Genomic DNA, 14,182 nt, shown 5'->3' on the forward strand with positions numbered 1-14,182 from the left:
CCTACTTGTGATCTCTGTCTGTCAAATAAATAAATAAAATCTTTTAAAAAAATAAAAATAAATAAAATTTTTAAAAGGACACCATTGGAATTACCTAAGTAGGAGATAATGGTGGTTTAGACCAAAGTTATAAGGTAAAGACAACCACAATATATTATCAGATTAGAAAGATAGTCAAAAGATAAAGTCAAGAGGTTTTGCTGATGGACTTGTTATAGGGTATAAAGAAATGAGAAAAATCATAACTGACACCTAGGCTTTTGACCCGAGTGACTACTGGAATGGTCCAGCCATTACTAACAGCTGACTCAGGGAAATAAAGAGGGCAGAAATCACACCTTCTTTATTGTACAAATTTAGTTTGAGATGCCTATTAGTCAATGAAATATGAAATAAGCAGATGAACTATAACACTGGACCTCAGGGAAGGGGTCTGGGCTGAAGACATATATGTGGAAGTCAACCAGCAAAGAGAGTTTTTAAAGCCAAAGAAATGGATAAAGGTAGATTGGAAAGATTTGTTTAATTCTCACATCAGGCCTATGACGTAGCAACTATTATTATTCTCATTTTTACAGGTCAAGAAGCTAAGAGACTAAGACTTGTCCAACATCCCTCTGCTAGCAAGTGGGAGAGTTAGGGAAAAAAAACAAATGGATCTGACTACAATGACTTTCTCCACTGAAGTTCATCATCTAGAACAGAGAACTTGAATACTGGAGTATCTTCTCAATTCTCCTAAGGATGGTACATACCTAGTGCCATTCTAGGTGCACTGGAGAGAACTTAATTCTTTACATACAGTGATTGTCCAAATGTCCTAAGGGCATTTAGTTCTTTCATGGAACCCCAACTGAGAAAAAAGACTTTACTATTACTCTATTCTACTACTACTACTACTACTACTACTAGGAATCCTTTAAAATGAGAAAGAGATTAGTGAACAATGTAAATTACCACCCTCTGACTTTTCATGGCCTTCTCTTTTGTAACCAGTAAAATCTAGTGTCATTTGGGGTTTGAATAGCAACAAAAGCAATTTTATTTTAAAACTACATGACCTCTGCTGGTTCGATTCACAATCAGCACTCAGCATCTTTTCTTAAAAACACCAGTTCATCAGAAAACTACGAGAATGTAAGCTCCTCTGGTACAAGATTTTTTTGTTTTCATATAGACCTATCAAATCACTACATTCTACACCTGAAACTAATATAAATCGTGTACCAACTATACTTAATGAAATTCTTTAAGAAATCTTTGTTTTTTTCATTAATGTGTCCCCAGACTTGGAAGAGTATTCTTTCTGGGAAAGAACCTAAATTTCCAGCTGGGCAGAACTTGCTACCTTTTAAGATGGGGATGTTTTTCATGTTGCCTTAGTATCTTGGTCCCACTAAAATCTGGTAAGAGTATCCCCAGTCCAGAACTGTAAACTTTCATTTCATCCTTAAGATTAACCTTCTTTCTTATGGAAATATGAAAGGTTCCAGACATAGCCATTACTGGTTAAATAACTACTATACCACGATTTTAATATGTACCGTGTGTACTATTGAAAGTAGCATATAATATGAACTAAAACTATTATATCACACATACTCTGGAGAAAAGAATATTCTCCTTATAATTTCAGTCCTTTGTTAAACTCCGGAAGTATTTCAGTGCATGGGTATTATTAATCAATGTAGCAACTCCTATTGAATGCAAAAAGTTTCAATGGGCAATCCTGGCTAGATCAGAAATGCATTCCATTGATTTCACCTGCACATAACAACCTACAACTATCAGTGTAATATTAATGGACAATCTATTTAATTTCCAAGCTATAAGAACCTACCAACGACAGGTATTAAGAGCCCCTACACAATAGGTTCAGATCACTGAAATGACTACAGAGCACTTTTTAAAAATCAGTCACCTCCCACAAATAAATAAATAAATATAAATAACACAACTATTCTCTGTTGGTGAGGTTATGGGGAAAACAGATATTTTCATACATTACCAGTGGGAATGCAAATGAGTATACTTCTGTAATATCTAACCCAACTATATACAGTAGTTCCCCCTTATCCAAAGGGGATATGTTCCAAGATCCCCAGTGGATGCCTGGTAATACCAAACCCTATATATAGTATGTTTTTTCCTACAGATACCCACTCATTATAAGGTTTAATTTATAAATTAAGCAGAGTAAGAGATTAACAACAACAATAATAAAATTGGACAATTATAACAATATAACTGACCCTTGAACAATGCAGGGGGTGGGGGCACCAATACCCCATGCAGTTGAAAATTGCATGTAACTTTTAACTATCCAAAAACTTAACTACTAAAAGCCTACTGTTAACCAGAAGCCTTACTGATAACATAAACAGTCAATTAACACATATTTTGGACATGGTATGTATTATATATTGTATTCTTATGATAAAGTAAGCTAGAGAAAAGAAAATGTTACTAGAAAATCATAAGGAAGAGAAAATACATTTAAAGTATTGTGTGGACCTAGGCAGTTCAAACTCATGTTGTTCAAAGGTCAACTATATACTGTAATAAAAGTTACCCGTGCCTGGCTGGCTCAGGCATGAAACTCTTCATCTCAAGGTCGTGAGTTCAAGCCCCACTTTGGATGTGGCGCCTACTAAAAAAAAAAAAAAAAAAAAAAAAAAGTTATGTGAATGTGGTCTCTCAAAATATTTTATTATACTCAATCTTATGATGATGTGAGATGATAAAAGGCCTACATAATGAGATCGATGAGATGAATGACTTAGGCACTGAGATGTAGCATTAGGCTATCAGAGACCTTCTTTCTGACTATACCTTAGGAGGAGGATCATCTGCTCTGACCACTGTTGACCACCAGTAAGTGAAACTATAGACATAGAGGGACTCCTGCATGCTCAACTTTTGACCCAGCAATCCCATTTAGAGAAATCTACCTTGAAGATACACCTCTAACAATACATATGGACAGGCCAGTTACTGCAATACTGTTTATAACTGCAAAATACAGGAAATTACCTAAACATACATACATAGAAGAATGGTTGAATAAATTACGATAGATCCACAGAGTGGAGTGCTGTACAGCTGTAAAAAAAGAAGTTAGACTATCTATCTAACAAGAAAAATAAACTAATTTGGAGTGATTTCCAGGACATCCAGTGATTTCCAGTAAGTAAAAAAATTAAAGTGCAAAAGAGTATCTATAAGATGCTACTCCTCACATAAGAAATAAAGGAAAAAGCAAACAGTTGTGCAGTTCCTCAGAAAGTTAAACAGAGAGTTACCATACAACCCAGCAATTCCATGCCTAGGTATATACCCAAGGAACTGAAAATATACATCCACACAAAAACTTGTACATGAATGTTCATAGCAAGATTATTCACTGTAGCCAAAAAATGGGAAACCAAATGTCCATCAAATGATGAATGCATGAACAAAATGTGATATATGCATATACTGGAGTATCACTCAGCCAAAAAAAGAAATGGGTTACGGATACATGCTCCATGGATGAACACTGAAAAATTATGCTAAGTGAAAGAAGTCAGGCATAAAAGTCAACATATTATATGATTCCATTCACATGAAATGTTCAGAATAGACAAATTCATACAAACATAAAGCAGATTAGTGGTTAACCTGGGCTAAGGAAGGTGGAAGGGGAAATGACTGCTAATGCATACAGGGTTTCTTTCTGGAGTGGTAAAAATTATTCTTGAATTAGTGGTAATGGCTGCACAATCATGTGAATACACCAAAAAAATCAATGAATTGGTACACTTTAGAAGGGAAAGTTTTGTGGTATGTGAACTGTATCTCAATTAAAACTGTATGAGAGGGGCGCCTGGGTGGCTCAGTGGGTTGAAGCCTCTGCCTTCAGCTCAGGTCATGATCCCGGGGTCCTGGGATCGAGCCCCGAATCTGGCTCTCTGCTCAGCAGGGAGCCTGCTTCCTCCTCTCTCTCCACCTGCCTCTCTGCCTACTTGTGATCTCTGTCTGTCAAATAAATTAAATAAATAAATAAATAAATAAAATTGTATGAGAAAAAAAGAAAGGAATATAACAAAACACACAATCTGTTCATTTGTGCAAAAGAAATAATCCAAGGATTAACCAAAAAACCAAAGAGACAGGGCACCTGGGTGGCTCAGTGGGTTGGAGCCTCTGCCTTTGTCTCAGGTCATGATCCCAGGGTCCTGGGAGGGAAGCCTGCATCAGGCTCTCTGCTCAGCGGGGAGCCTGCTTCCTCCTCTCTCTCTCTCTGCTTGCCTCTCTGCCTACCTGTGATCTCTGTCAAATAAATAGATAAAATCTTTAAAATGAAAAAAAAAAAAAACAAAAACAAAAAACCTCGAAGAGACTAGTTACCTAAAGAGTAAGAAAAACAGATGAGGAAAAGGGGATGAAGGTGGGAATCAAGTAGTAGGAATAAGAAGTGACATTTCTCTAACTATATCATTTTACCTAATAGTATTTAGTCATGGTAATGTTTCATATACCTAAATAAATAAATAATCAAATCAACCAGGATTGAGGGGTAACCCAAAATGGAATACAAAGAGTAAGAAAAGAACCAAACTGGAAAAAAAAAAAGAAGAAAAGAAAAGAACGAAACTGCATTACAGATGAATAACATAACTCTAAAGGGAAAGTTTTAGAAAAATGAACTAACCTAATATCTTAGGAAAATAATATTTTGACTAGATACCATGAGGTTAAAGACCAAAAAAAAAACCTATACTCTAATTAGAAAAATATGTTTCTCATAAGGGTAATGGGTTAGCAATCAGTAACTACTTGATGTGCACTATAAAAGTGAGCAAATGGGATATAATCTATTATCTATATGATCTAGTGTCTACAGACAACGAGATCCAGGTTTTCACTATTAGAAAAAGTGATACAAATAAGAAGTCAGTAAAGGTTAGAATGAACCTTGTGGTGTCATATTAGACTAGAAGCTATCAATATGAACTCTATATATTTAATATATATAGAAAGATAAATATATAAATAAATGTGTGTGTGCTCACTTGTATGTGTGGGAGGGTTGGTATTTATACCTGTATTTCCTAGCACTGTCCTCTGAGGGCCTACGTGCAATGACACCCCAGTGAGTACACCTAGCAGCCAGATCTTGATTTAAATTCTATTTTCCAACAGAGTTCCTTAGACAAGCTGTTGATTCTAGGACTGGTACAAGGAAAGATACAAGATGAGCAAGAAACAGCCTATGATACCAGAATATAAGGAAGTGTCCAAAAGAGAGTGAAGGCCAACTTGAAAAGGCTCTTAATGGCCAAAGCTGGAATAAGTTGAAAATAAAAAAATACTATTGGGTTACAACATGTAGAATAAAACAAATACCCATGAGATTATAATTACATAAATAAGTAACTGAATAAACAAATGAGGAAGAGGTATCTCTTCCTAACAGAAAAATTCCAATAATATGTTTTTAAAAATAGAGGAAAATATAAATCACCATTAGGTAAACACCACAATAACTGCTCCAGACAAGATCTATCAAGGCATGCTAAAATCAGCAGGAGAAAGTTTGAGAAGAAACAGTATATCTGCATAGTCTCAAAGTATCTTCCCTATGATATGTATCAAAAGGAAGAATAGTAACTTTACAGTGGAAAACAAAGTAAAGGTCACCTTAACAAAGTAATCAAGGTTAAAACATCACTAGCAGTAAGACATACCAACACCACGTACCCTCTAAAATGATGCACTGAGGACACATCATGTGTGGTTTTCTTGCAAACATATATAACTTCGACCAAATCATGGGGAAAACATCAGACAAACCCAAAATGAGAAAAATTCTACAAATTAATTGACAGTACGCATCAAAAATGTCAAGATCATGAAAGACAAGGACAAACTGAGGGATATCACAGATTGGAGGAAATGAGAAATGAGAATACCACACTAAATGCACTGAAGTAGGTTGTGGAACAGAAAAAAAGACATAAGGGGTAAAAGACATAAGGGGTGAAACTGCAATGAAGTCTGTAGTTTAGTTAACATCCTGGTTTTGATCATTGTACTATGTTATGGTATCAACATCAGGAGATGATGTAGAAGAATATTATATAGGAACTCTCTGTACTATCTTTGCAACAGTTCTGTAAGTCTAACATTATTTCAAAATAAACAGTTGAAAATAAATAAAATCCATCACTTGATCATCTTACCCAACTGTCATATTTCCTTGCTCAGGGATCTCATCTGTAATTTAATATTCTATTAATTTAGAGGGCCCAGTAACAGCAGAAAAAACTAAAATCATAAAAATCATATCTGACATCTAAAAAGTAAATTAGCTACTTTACGTTCCCTTACAGTTTCTTTTGGTCAAAAAAATTTGCTAGCTATTGTGACTTGACTTTGCAAACTTCTTTTTAAGTGATGTGACCAATTTAATTTTTTACAACATCATGATAATCTGCAGTATGTGCCTATAACACATTTCATTTGTCTGTTAAGCCAAAGTCTTATTTACAATTTAAAAAATTCTCTTTAACAGGTTATAGTAAGTTTTTTAGTTATTATTACATAGTTGTTCAACTATGAAATTCAAAATTTGTTTCACAAGTCAATTTGCTTTTATCCTAACACAAACTTCTTGCTGCACACCAAACCACAAAGTCTTCATTATCGTTATTTTACTAAAAATCTGAATTTTAAAAGATCAACTGTTTAATATATTGAGTCTCTCCTTTTTCTTTTTTAATACTAAAAGGGAGTAATTTTGTCTTTTTTGGGAAAAAATGCTTGAGACATTAGAATTTGCTATTTATTATTTATATCCTCTACTAACCAATCCAGCCCAATCTAGAACATAGTCTCTGAAATTCCTTTAATCAAACAGGATTTGCAGAAAATGTTTATATTACTAAACAAAGTGACCCATTTACATTTGCTTTCTCCTCATGCACCACCAGGATGTCTGCATTGGGAGTGGAATACATGACCAGCAAATGAATGGGAAAGTGTCACGTATAAACAGCATGACTAGAAATCTAAGAAGCAAAGTGATAAGAGAAACTTAGGAAAGGCAAAATTCATAAAAGTTTAGAATTACAAAAGGCCTTAATAGGCCATCTAATCCATTACAATGACAACCCAAGAAAAATGACACTATCCTATTTTTTAAAGCTGCCAGATTTCTAACCTCTCTAGATGTTTCATTCTGCAATATAATCCTGTCATATAATTTGGGAGAAATATTACAAAACTATTCTTTGCCCTACCTAATGCTTTCTTTTCTAAAATAATACATTTTAACTCACTTGCAAGATAAACCCATGTATAGGTGCATATGTTTGCATACATAGAAACAGACACCTAGGACACTCAATTTTGCTTGTAAAAACTCACACTACAGAAATCTACATAATCAAAGGAAGGTATCCATCCCATCCCAATCACAAAAGCACTATAACAAAGTGTCACATAACGACGCTGGTCTAAAAATAACCAATGGAAATCAATGTTATAAAACCTTAAGGTAAACAGGTTTCTTCCCACTGTGAATAATCATAGTTTGCCTTCCACAAACACTGCTCCCTTTCAGCGCCCACCACAGGAAAAACTAAAAACACTTATGTACTACATACAAGCAGATAGGGCCAAAGTAACTCAAAACACATCATTTTGAAACATACATAGAACGGGGGAAGTCCCAATCAACAATGAGCCAAGGACTATCTGAAAAAATGAAGTGTCTGTTAGGAAACACACCAAAACGGTAACCCTGAAATGCTATCTCTGGAAATGGAATTACAAGAATGAGTTCAGATTTGGTATTTCTTTAATTCTGATTATCCCTATTTTCTACTAACTACAGACATTATTTTAAAAGTAAGGCAAATCTGTCCCTGCTCACAGCTCGCTGGGTTGGACAGCGTTTCTTTTACATAACCTCCTGGGAAAGGTGGTACCAGGAGCTCCGGTCCTCGTGTCTCCCAAGAATCTACCACTCATCACAGAAAAGGTTTCACCATGTTGCCTGGGACAGCTCTTGTCATCATCATCCTCATCTTACCCAGAGACTAAACAATGCATCTCGTCTCCCCTTCCTGGTAGCACAGGTTTTATAAATTGTTATTTTATCGAGGCAGGTAAGGGAATTTGGAGAAAGGTTTACCTGATGATGAGTTGCCCCCACCCAAAAGCAGAGGAAAGGATAAAGACACGTCGTCCCAATCTCCACCCCTCAAAAGGTGGTCGGCGACGGGAGGGCACGGGGGTCGCGGCTCTCCCGCAAGAGTCGGGCCGCTGCCCCCCGACCCTAGCCCCGGCCAAGGAGGGACCCTCGTTAGCGGATAAAGGGAAGGGGGAGAAGGTCAGAGACCCGACCCCCGAGGGGCAAGTACAGCAAGCCGGCGGAGGGGCGGGTCCCTCTACCCCTCCGGGCGAGCGGCTCGGCTTCTAAGGCGGCTCTGTAGGCGCTCAGGCTGCGGGAGGCCTTTGAGGCCCGAGGCCCCGCACCGCGCCGGGAGGGTTCTCTCAGGCCTCTGCCTGCCGCCCACCAAGGACCCCGGCGGCCCCCTGCTCGGCCGCGGCCCGGGAACAGCCCTGGCCGGCCTTGCCTGGCCCGTGGGTCGCACGCACAGGCGACCAGGAGGGCAGAAGAGGCGTTACCATTCGCGACTCCGAAGCTGGCGGGGGTGGGGCGCGGCTCCGGCGACCCGAGCCCGGCTCGGCAGCGGCTGCGGCGGCCGCGTCCTTTATTTTTGCTGCAGCAGCGGCGACTTGTCAAAGGGAAAGACGTAAAAGGCGGCGGCAGCGGCAGCAGGCAAGTCTCGCGGGATTCGGGCGAAACTCTCGCGCAGTCTTGATCGCTCGTCCCGCCCCCCCAGGCCCCGGCGCGGGAGGCTAGAAGGGCTGGGGGAGGAGCGTCAGAGCTGGGTTGCGGGAGGAGGGGAAAAGGGAAGGAGAATTAATGGCCGGGGTTGGGAGGGGGGTGTTGTTGACTTAGATTCTAGGGACGCCCCACCACCGCGCGGTCCTCACCTTTCAGCTCTTGCGGCGTCCAGACAGACCCGTCCGTCCGCGGGGGCCGGACTCCGCTTATGAGGCACAATTGGAGACGTTTCACAAAGGCCGGTGAGGAGTTACGGGCCATCCAGGGCTCCCGGTTTTCCCCGTAGTGGGCGAAGAAGACCCCCGCCTCCCGCAGTCCTGATGCTGCGAAACGAAGCGACGCGTGGAAAAGCTGGCAGCAGAGGCGGGGCGGCCACACCCCTTTATCTCGGACGCACGCCGGGTGCTGTGCGCCGGTTTATCTCCCTTCACACCCGGCCCTAGACTTCTGGTCTGTCGAGTACAATCATATAAAAGCGTTTCACTTGACACACTTCTATCTTACTCGTGTCTTTGCTCTGCAGGACTGCTAGAACCCTGCAGATGCTGGGGCCTGCCACCCCTCTGAGGAACACCAAGGTAAATTGCCGTTTAGGTGACTTAATCCATGATCATGACCTGGACCTTCCCGAAGAAGTCCTGTGAAGGGTGGGAACGCTAACTGGCTTGGTCATCACTGTACGCGCAGCTCCTAACACTCATCTAGGTGCTCGTTAAATGATAGAAAGAATATTCCTGTCTTCTCCCTTCTGTATCTTTTCTTAGTTCTGGACTCCCACATTTCTAGCCATCTTCCTGATGTCCATCGTTAAATATATTCTACTGAGTTACTATGTAACTGAGTGAGGATCTAGAGCCGGTCTCTGCCCTCCACAAGCTCACAATCTAATTGGGGGCATAGGAGGAGTCCATGTAAAAATTATGATACAGGCAGAAGAGGGAGTGCTTGCCAGTGGTTAAATTGGACATAGATGATGCAGTTTAGCCCAAGCCAGTATCAGACAGAGGTGAGAATTCTGGAGTTCCACTTAAGTGGTACATGACCTTGGGCACGTTGCTTGATCTCCCTAAACCTCTGTCCTTATTTGTTAACTTATAATGTTAGTTCTTATTATCACAGGGTTCCTGTAAAATATATGTAAAGTTTCTGGCACATACTAATTACTCATTAAGTGGTAGGCCTCATTATATGTCTTGTAAGTTTCTGCATATGAAATGTGTTATCTATTTCTGGTAACTAGATGTGAGGGAGTGGGTATATGTGGAGTTATGTCATTGGTGCTAGTGCTTTATAATCTGGGTATTGCATGTGAAGCTAAGACAAGGCCAGTAAGTTCCCTTGTTATTCGCTGATGAGGTAGGCATCTGTGCCACTCGCATCCCATGAAATTCCACATATCTTGGATTTATAAAACTACTGTTTTTGCCCATTCTTTTTCAAGAGAAAGACTCTGCGGGGCGCCTCGGTGGCTCAGAGGGTTAAAGCCTCTGTCTTTGGCTCAAGTCATTTTCTCAGGGTCCTGGAATGGAGCCTCATCAGGCTCTGCTCAGCAGGAAGCCTGCTTCCTCCTCTCTCTGCCTGCCTCTGCCTACTTGTGATCTCTGTCAAACAAATAAATAAAATCTTTAAAAAAAAAAAAGAAGAAGAAGAAGAAAGAAAGAAAAAGACTGCTTATTTTAAAAGCCATTAGAGAGAGTTCCTCCCTTCTTTAGCTTCCACCCTCAGAGCCGTGTGCAAAGGAGAGCTGAACAATTGGATGATTGAGTTCAACTGCACACAATTATCAAATGCAGTTAATGTCAGCAAATAAGAATTGACTTTTCACCCTCACCTTGACCATTCCACCCGTTTTCTAACACACTCTTTAATATATTTTTAAGATTTTATTTATTTACTTATTTGAGAGAGAGGGAGAAAGAGCACATGTGTATGAGCCAGGGAGGGACCCACAGAGGGACAGAGAGAGGTAGGGAATGTCAGCCAGACTCCATGCTGAGTGTGGAGCTGGACAAGGAGTTCGATCTCAAAACTCTGAGATTATGACTAGAGATCAAGACCTGAGCCAAAACCTAGAGGGAGAGGCTTAATGAACTGAGACACCCATACGCCCCAACACTCTTTAATATTTAAATCAACATCTGCTGGAGTCTTACTGTGTCATTCTCCCCCATTCTACCAGTTCATTTTATCCAGATTTTCCCTAGAGAAAAATGTTGGGAGTTGGGAGGGGGTGATAGAGGGAACCCAAGGCTCAGCATTGCTGGCCCTTGCCCTGAAAGTCCTCTGAGCAGCACACCGTGGCCATGCCAATCAGCTACATCTTTTCCCACACATACACATCATCCCCATCTCTTGCCACATATGCTACAATCCCACATCTCAGCCAGGAGGTCCCTGGCGGAGCGGCACTGGAGAATCAACAGAAGAGTATATTTTTCATCTTTCAACTGCATATAAGAAATATGTGGCTCCTAAATAAAAAGTAGTAATGGACCAAGGACCCACAGGACATCCCACAGGACTAGCTAAGAGAGTCCCTGCCTGTGTGCAAGATAGAAGTCAAATGTGAATCAGCAGAAGGTAAAAGTAAAGTTTATTGAAGGTATAGAGGGCAGGTAGAGATAGAGTATCTGAGAGACTCAGAGAGGAAAGGAGAGTCTCTCCAGATGTCTGTTCAGGATCCTCGGTTTTTATAAAGGATGGTAGTCTCCTGTACATGCCCTCTCAGGCATTCAAGAACCCAGTAGAACAAAGGCAAGGGCCCAGGTGTTATTCCTTGGAGCCAGGGGGTCTTGGGGTTGAGATGTCTAAGCACCAGTGGTCTGGAATAAGCAGATGATAGCTTTCTGTGGTCATTCCCACCTGCCCCTTCCTTAGATGTAATCTATCCTAAAGAAATCATTAACTCCTTGTCCCTTACAAGGAAGACATAGACTATTTGCCTTATGAGGTGTTTGTAAAGTGGTGGTGCAGGTCCTAGCAACCATAGAAGCAGGAGGGGCACCCCACTGGCTTAGTTGGTGGAGAAAGTGACTCTTGATCTTGAGAATGTGAGTTCAAGTGCCAGGTCAGTCAGGTGTGGAGCCAACTTAAAAATGAAAAAAAAATTTAAATTATATATATAGACACATTCATGTAGTCATATATATATATACATATATATATGTATATATATATACACACACACACATACTTAAACCATATACCATATATATATACACATACACCATGTACAATATATATATACACCATATATATATATATACACACATATATATCTATATACACACATACATACATATGAGTAGAAGCAGGAAAAGGAGCAAAAAGATTTTTATTATGGTGTCTTTCAGTTTTGGTATCTCAGTAGGTCTAAGTCGGAAGTGAAAAGACCCCAGAGAGGAGTAAAGTGTGGAGGCAGAAAGCGAAAAGAATCCAAGGAATAAGTTTATTTTGCCTTTGCTACATAGTTCAGAAAACAAACAGCTTCAATGTTAAAAAAAGGACTCTAGAGCAGGAATCCATAGTGATGAGTCCTGTGTCTCCTGAAATTACAGTATATTTGCCCTTAGGTTACACAGCCTTTCAGAACCTCTTCTCAGATCTGTAAATAGGGATGATAATGGGTTTCCTGCCTGCCTCAGACTGTCATGGAAGTCAAGTAACATAGGAAAGTGCTTTATAAGTCTAAAGTGCCATATAAATGTGAGGCATTGTTATCATTCATTCTTCTAACAGATCAAGCCCTTTTGCAAGGCGCCAAATATACTCAGTTGAAGAGGCTTTAATAACCTGCCCTCAAGGAGCTTCTGGTCTAACAGGAGGTGAAAGGGAGAAAATAGATCATTAGAATACCATGTGAGGAGAATGTAAGTGACAAGAGCATGGGGGAAAGGATTGAGCGAGAGGAAGGAGAAAGAGCTGAAACATTCTTGGGGAAGGAGTTTTGGAAAGACAGCACATACAATGAGGAACCAGCCCAGTTCATGAAGAATGATGTGTAAATCAAGTATAAAATAACTTTGACAAGTTGCTCTGTTGTGGCTTGTGAATTCTGCTTTGTTCCAATAAAACTCACATCTCTTTAACCATTAGAAAAGACTCTTTGATGTGGAGTCATTATATACACCCATTTGCTTGGAAGAAAAATGGAATTAATGGAAGGAAAAATCAGTGGCATCTTAATTGGAAACATTTTGTTCTTACAGCTTGTGTTTAAATACCAGAGAAAAGAGAATGTATTCTACCTCACATAGTTGGTCCCCGGTTGTCCCTTTCAGCCAGTCTGTCTGATCTGGGTAATACTGCAGATCGGAGGCCAAGAGACTTTTCCAAACTGTGGTAATAATATCTTTATTATTATCCATTTCTTTACAAAAAGACTGAGATGACTATTAGTACTTTATTCTCAATCATGTTACCCTTCAAAGAAACTCTAAAAGAGTGTACACATCATTCAATCATTTCTCAGAGCCTACTGTGTATAAGACACCATGCCAGAACAATAGGCTGTACAAAGTAGGTCCATGCACTCTAGGGTTCTAAAAATGAAAGACATGACAAACATCCATAAAAAGTTAACTAAATAACCAACAACGTGGATTCTATTCCTGTATATTTTTCATCGGTTGAATGAACAAAATTGTAAAGTTGGGTGCCCAGCTTCTGAAACTTGTTTACCCTATTGTTCCCCCAAAGCAGCAGGATATAAAGGAAGGGCAAGATGTTTATTGTAACTGGGTATTTATAGATGCATGATAGGTATTTTAATAGGTCCTCTGGAATACCTCATCCTTTAAACAAAGTGTAACCATTGTAATTTTCTCTGGGTACAGCTAAGATTTAAAATTGGCCAAACCCAAAACCAATTAAATTTATTCTGGAAGACAAAGACCTGCAAAAAAAAAAAAACCACACACACACATACACACAAAACAGCAGTCAGTAAAAAGCATATGACACAAACTAAAAGAAAGTGCAAAAAGATATCCTCAGAACTCAGAAAAGGGAATGTAGATTTCGGGTCAGAGAGAACTTCATCCAGGTGGTAGAATTTGAGAGGGAAGCTGACAGCTAAATATAAAAATTTACATATTCTGCTAATAATGTATTCTCAAAACACCAGCCTCCAAGCCACAAAAGTTGCTTAGAATTTTTTAAATATATCTACATATGAGAACACACTCATTACCTCTTTTCTCCCTAATGTTAACAAATAATGGATCTGCCAAAGAGGTTTGAAAGGAAGCTGGGAAGCTAGAACCACAAGATTGGCAGGTGGTT

This window comes from Neovison vison, chromosome 13 (assembly GCF_020171115.1).
Source record: "Neovison vison isolate M4711 chromosome 13, ASM_NN_V1, whole genome shotgun sequence".
Classification (NCBI taxonomy): Eukaryota; Metazoa; Chordata; class Mammalia; order Carnivora; family Mustelidae; genus Neogale; species Neogale vison.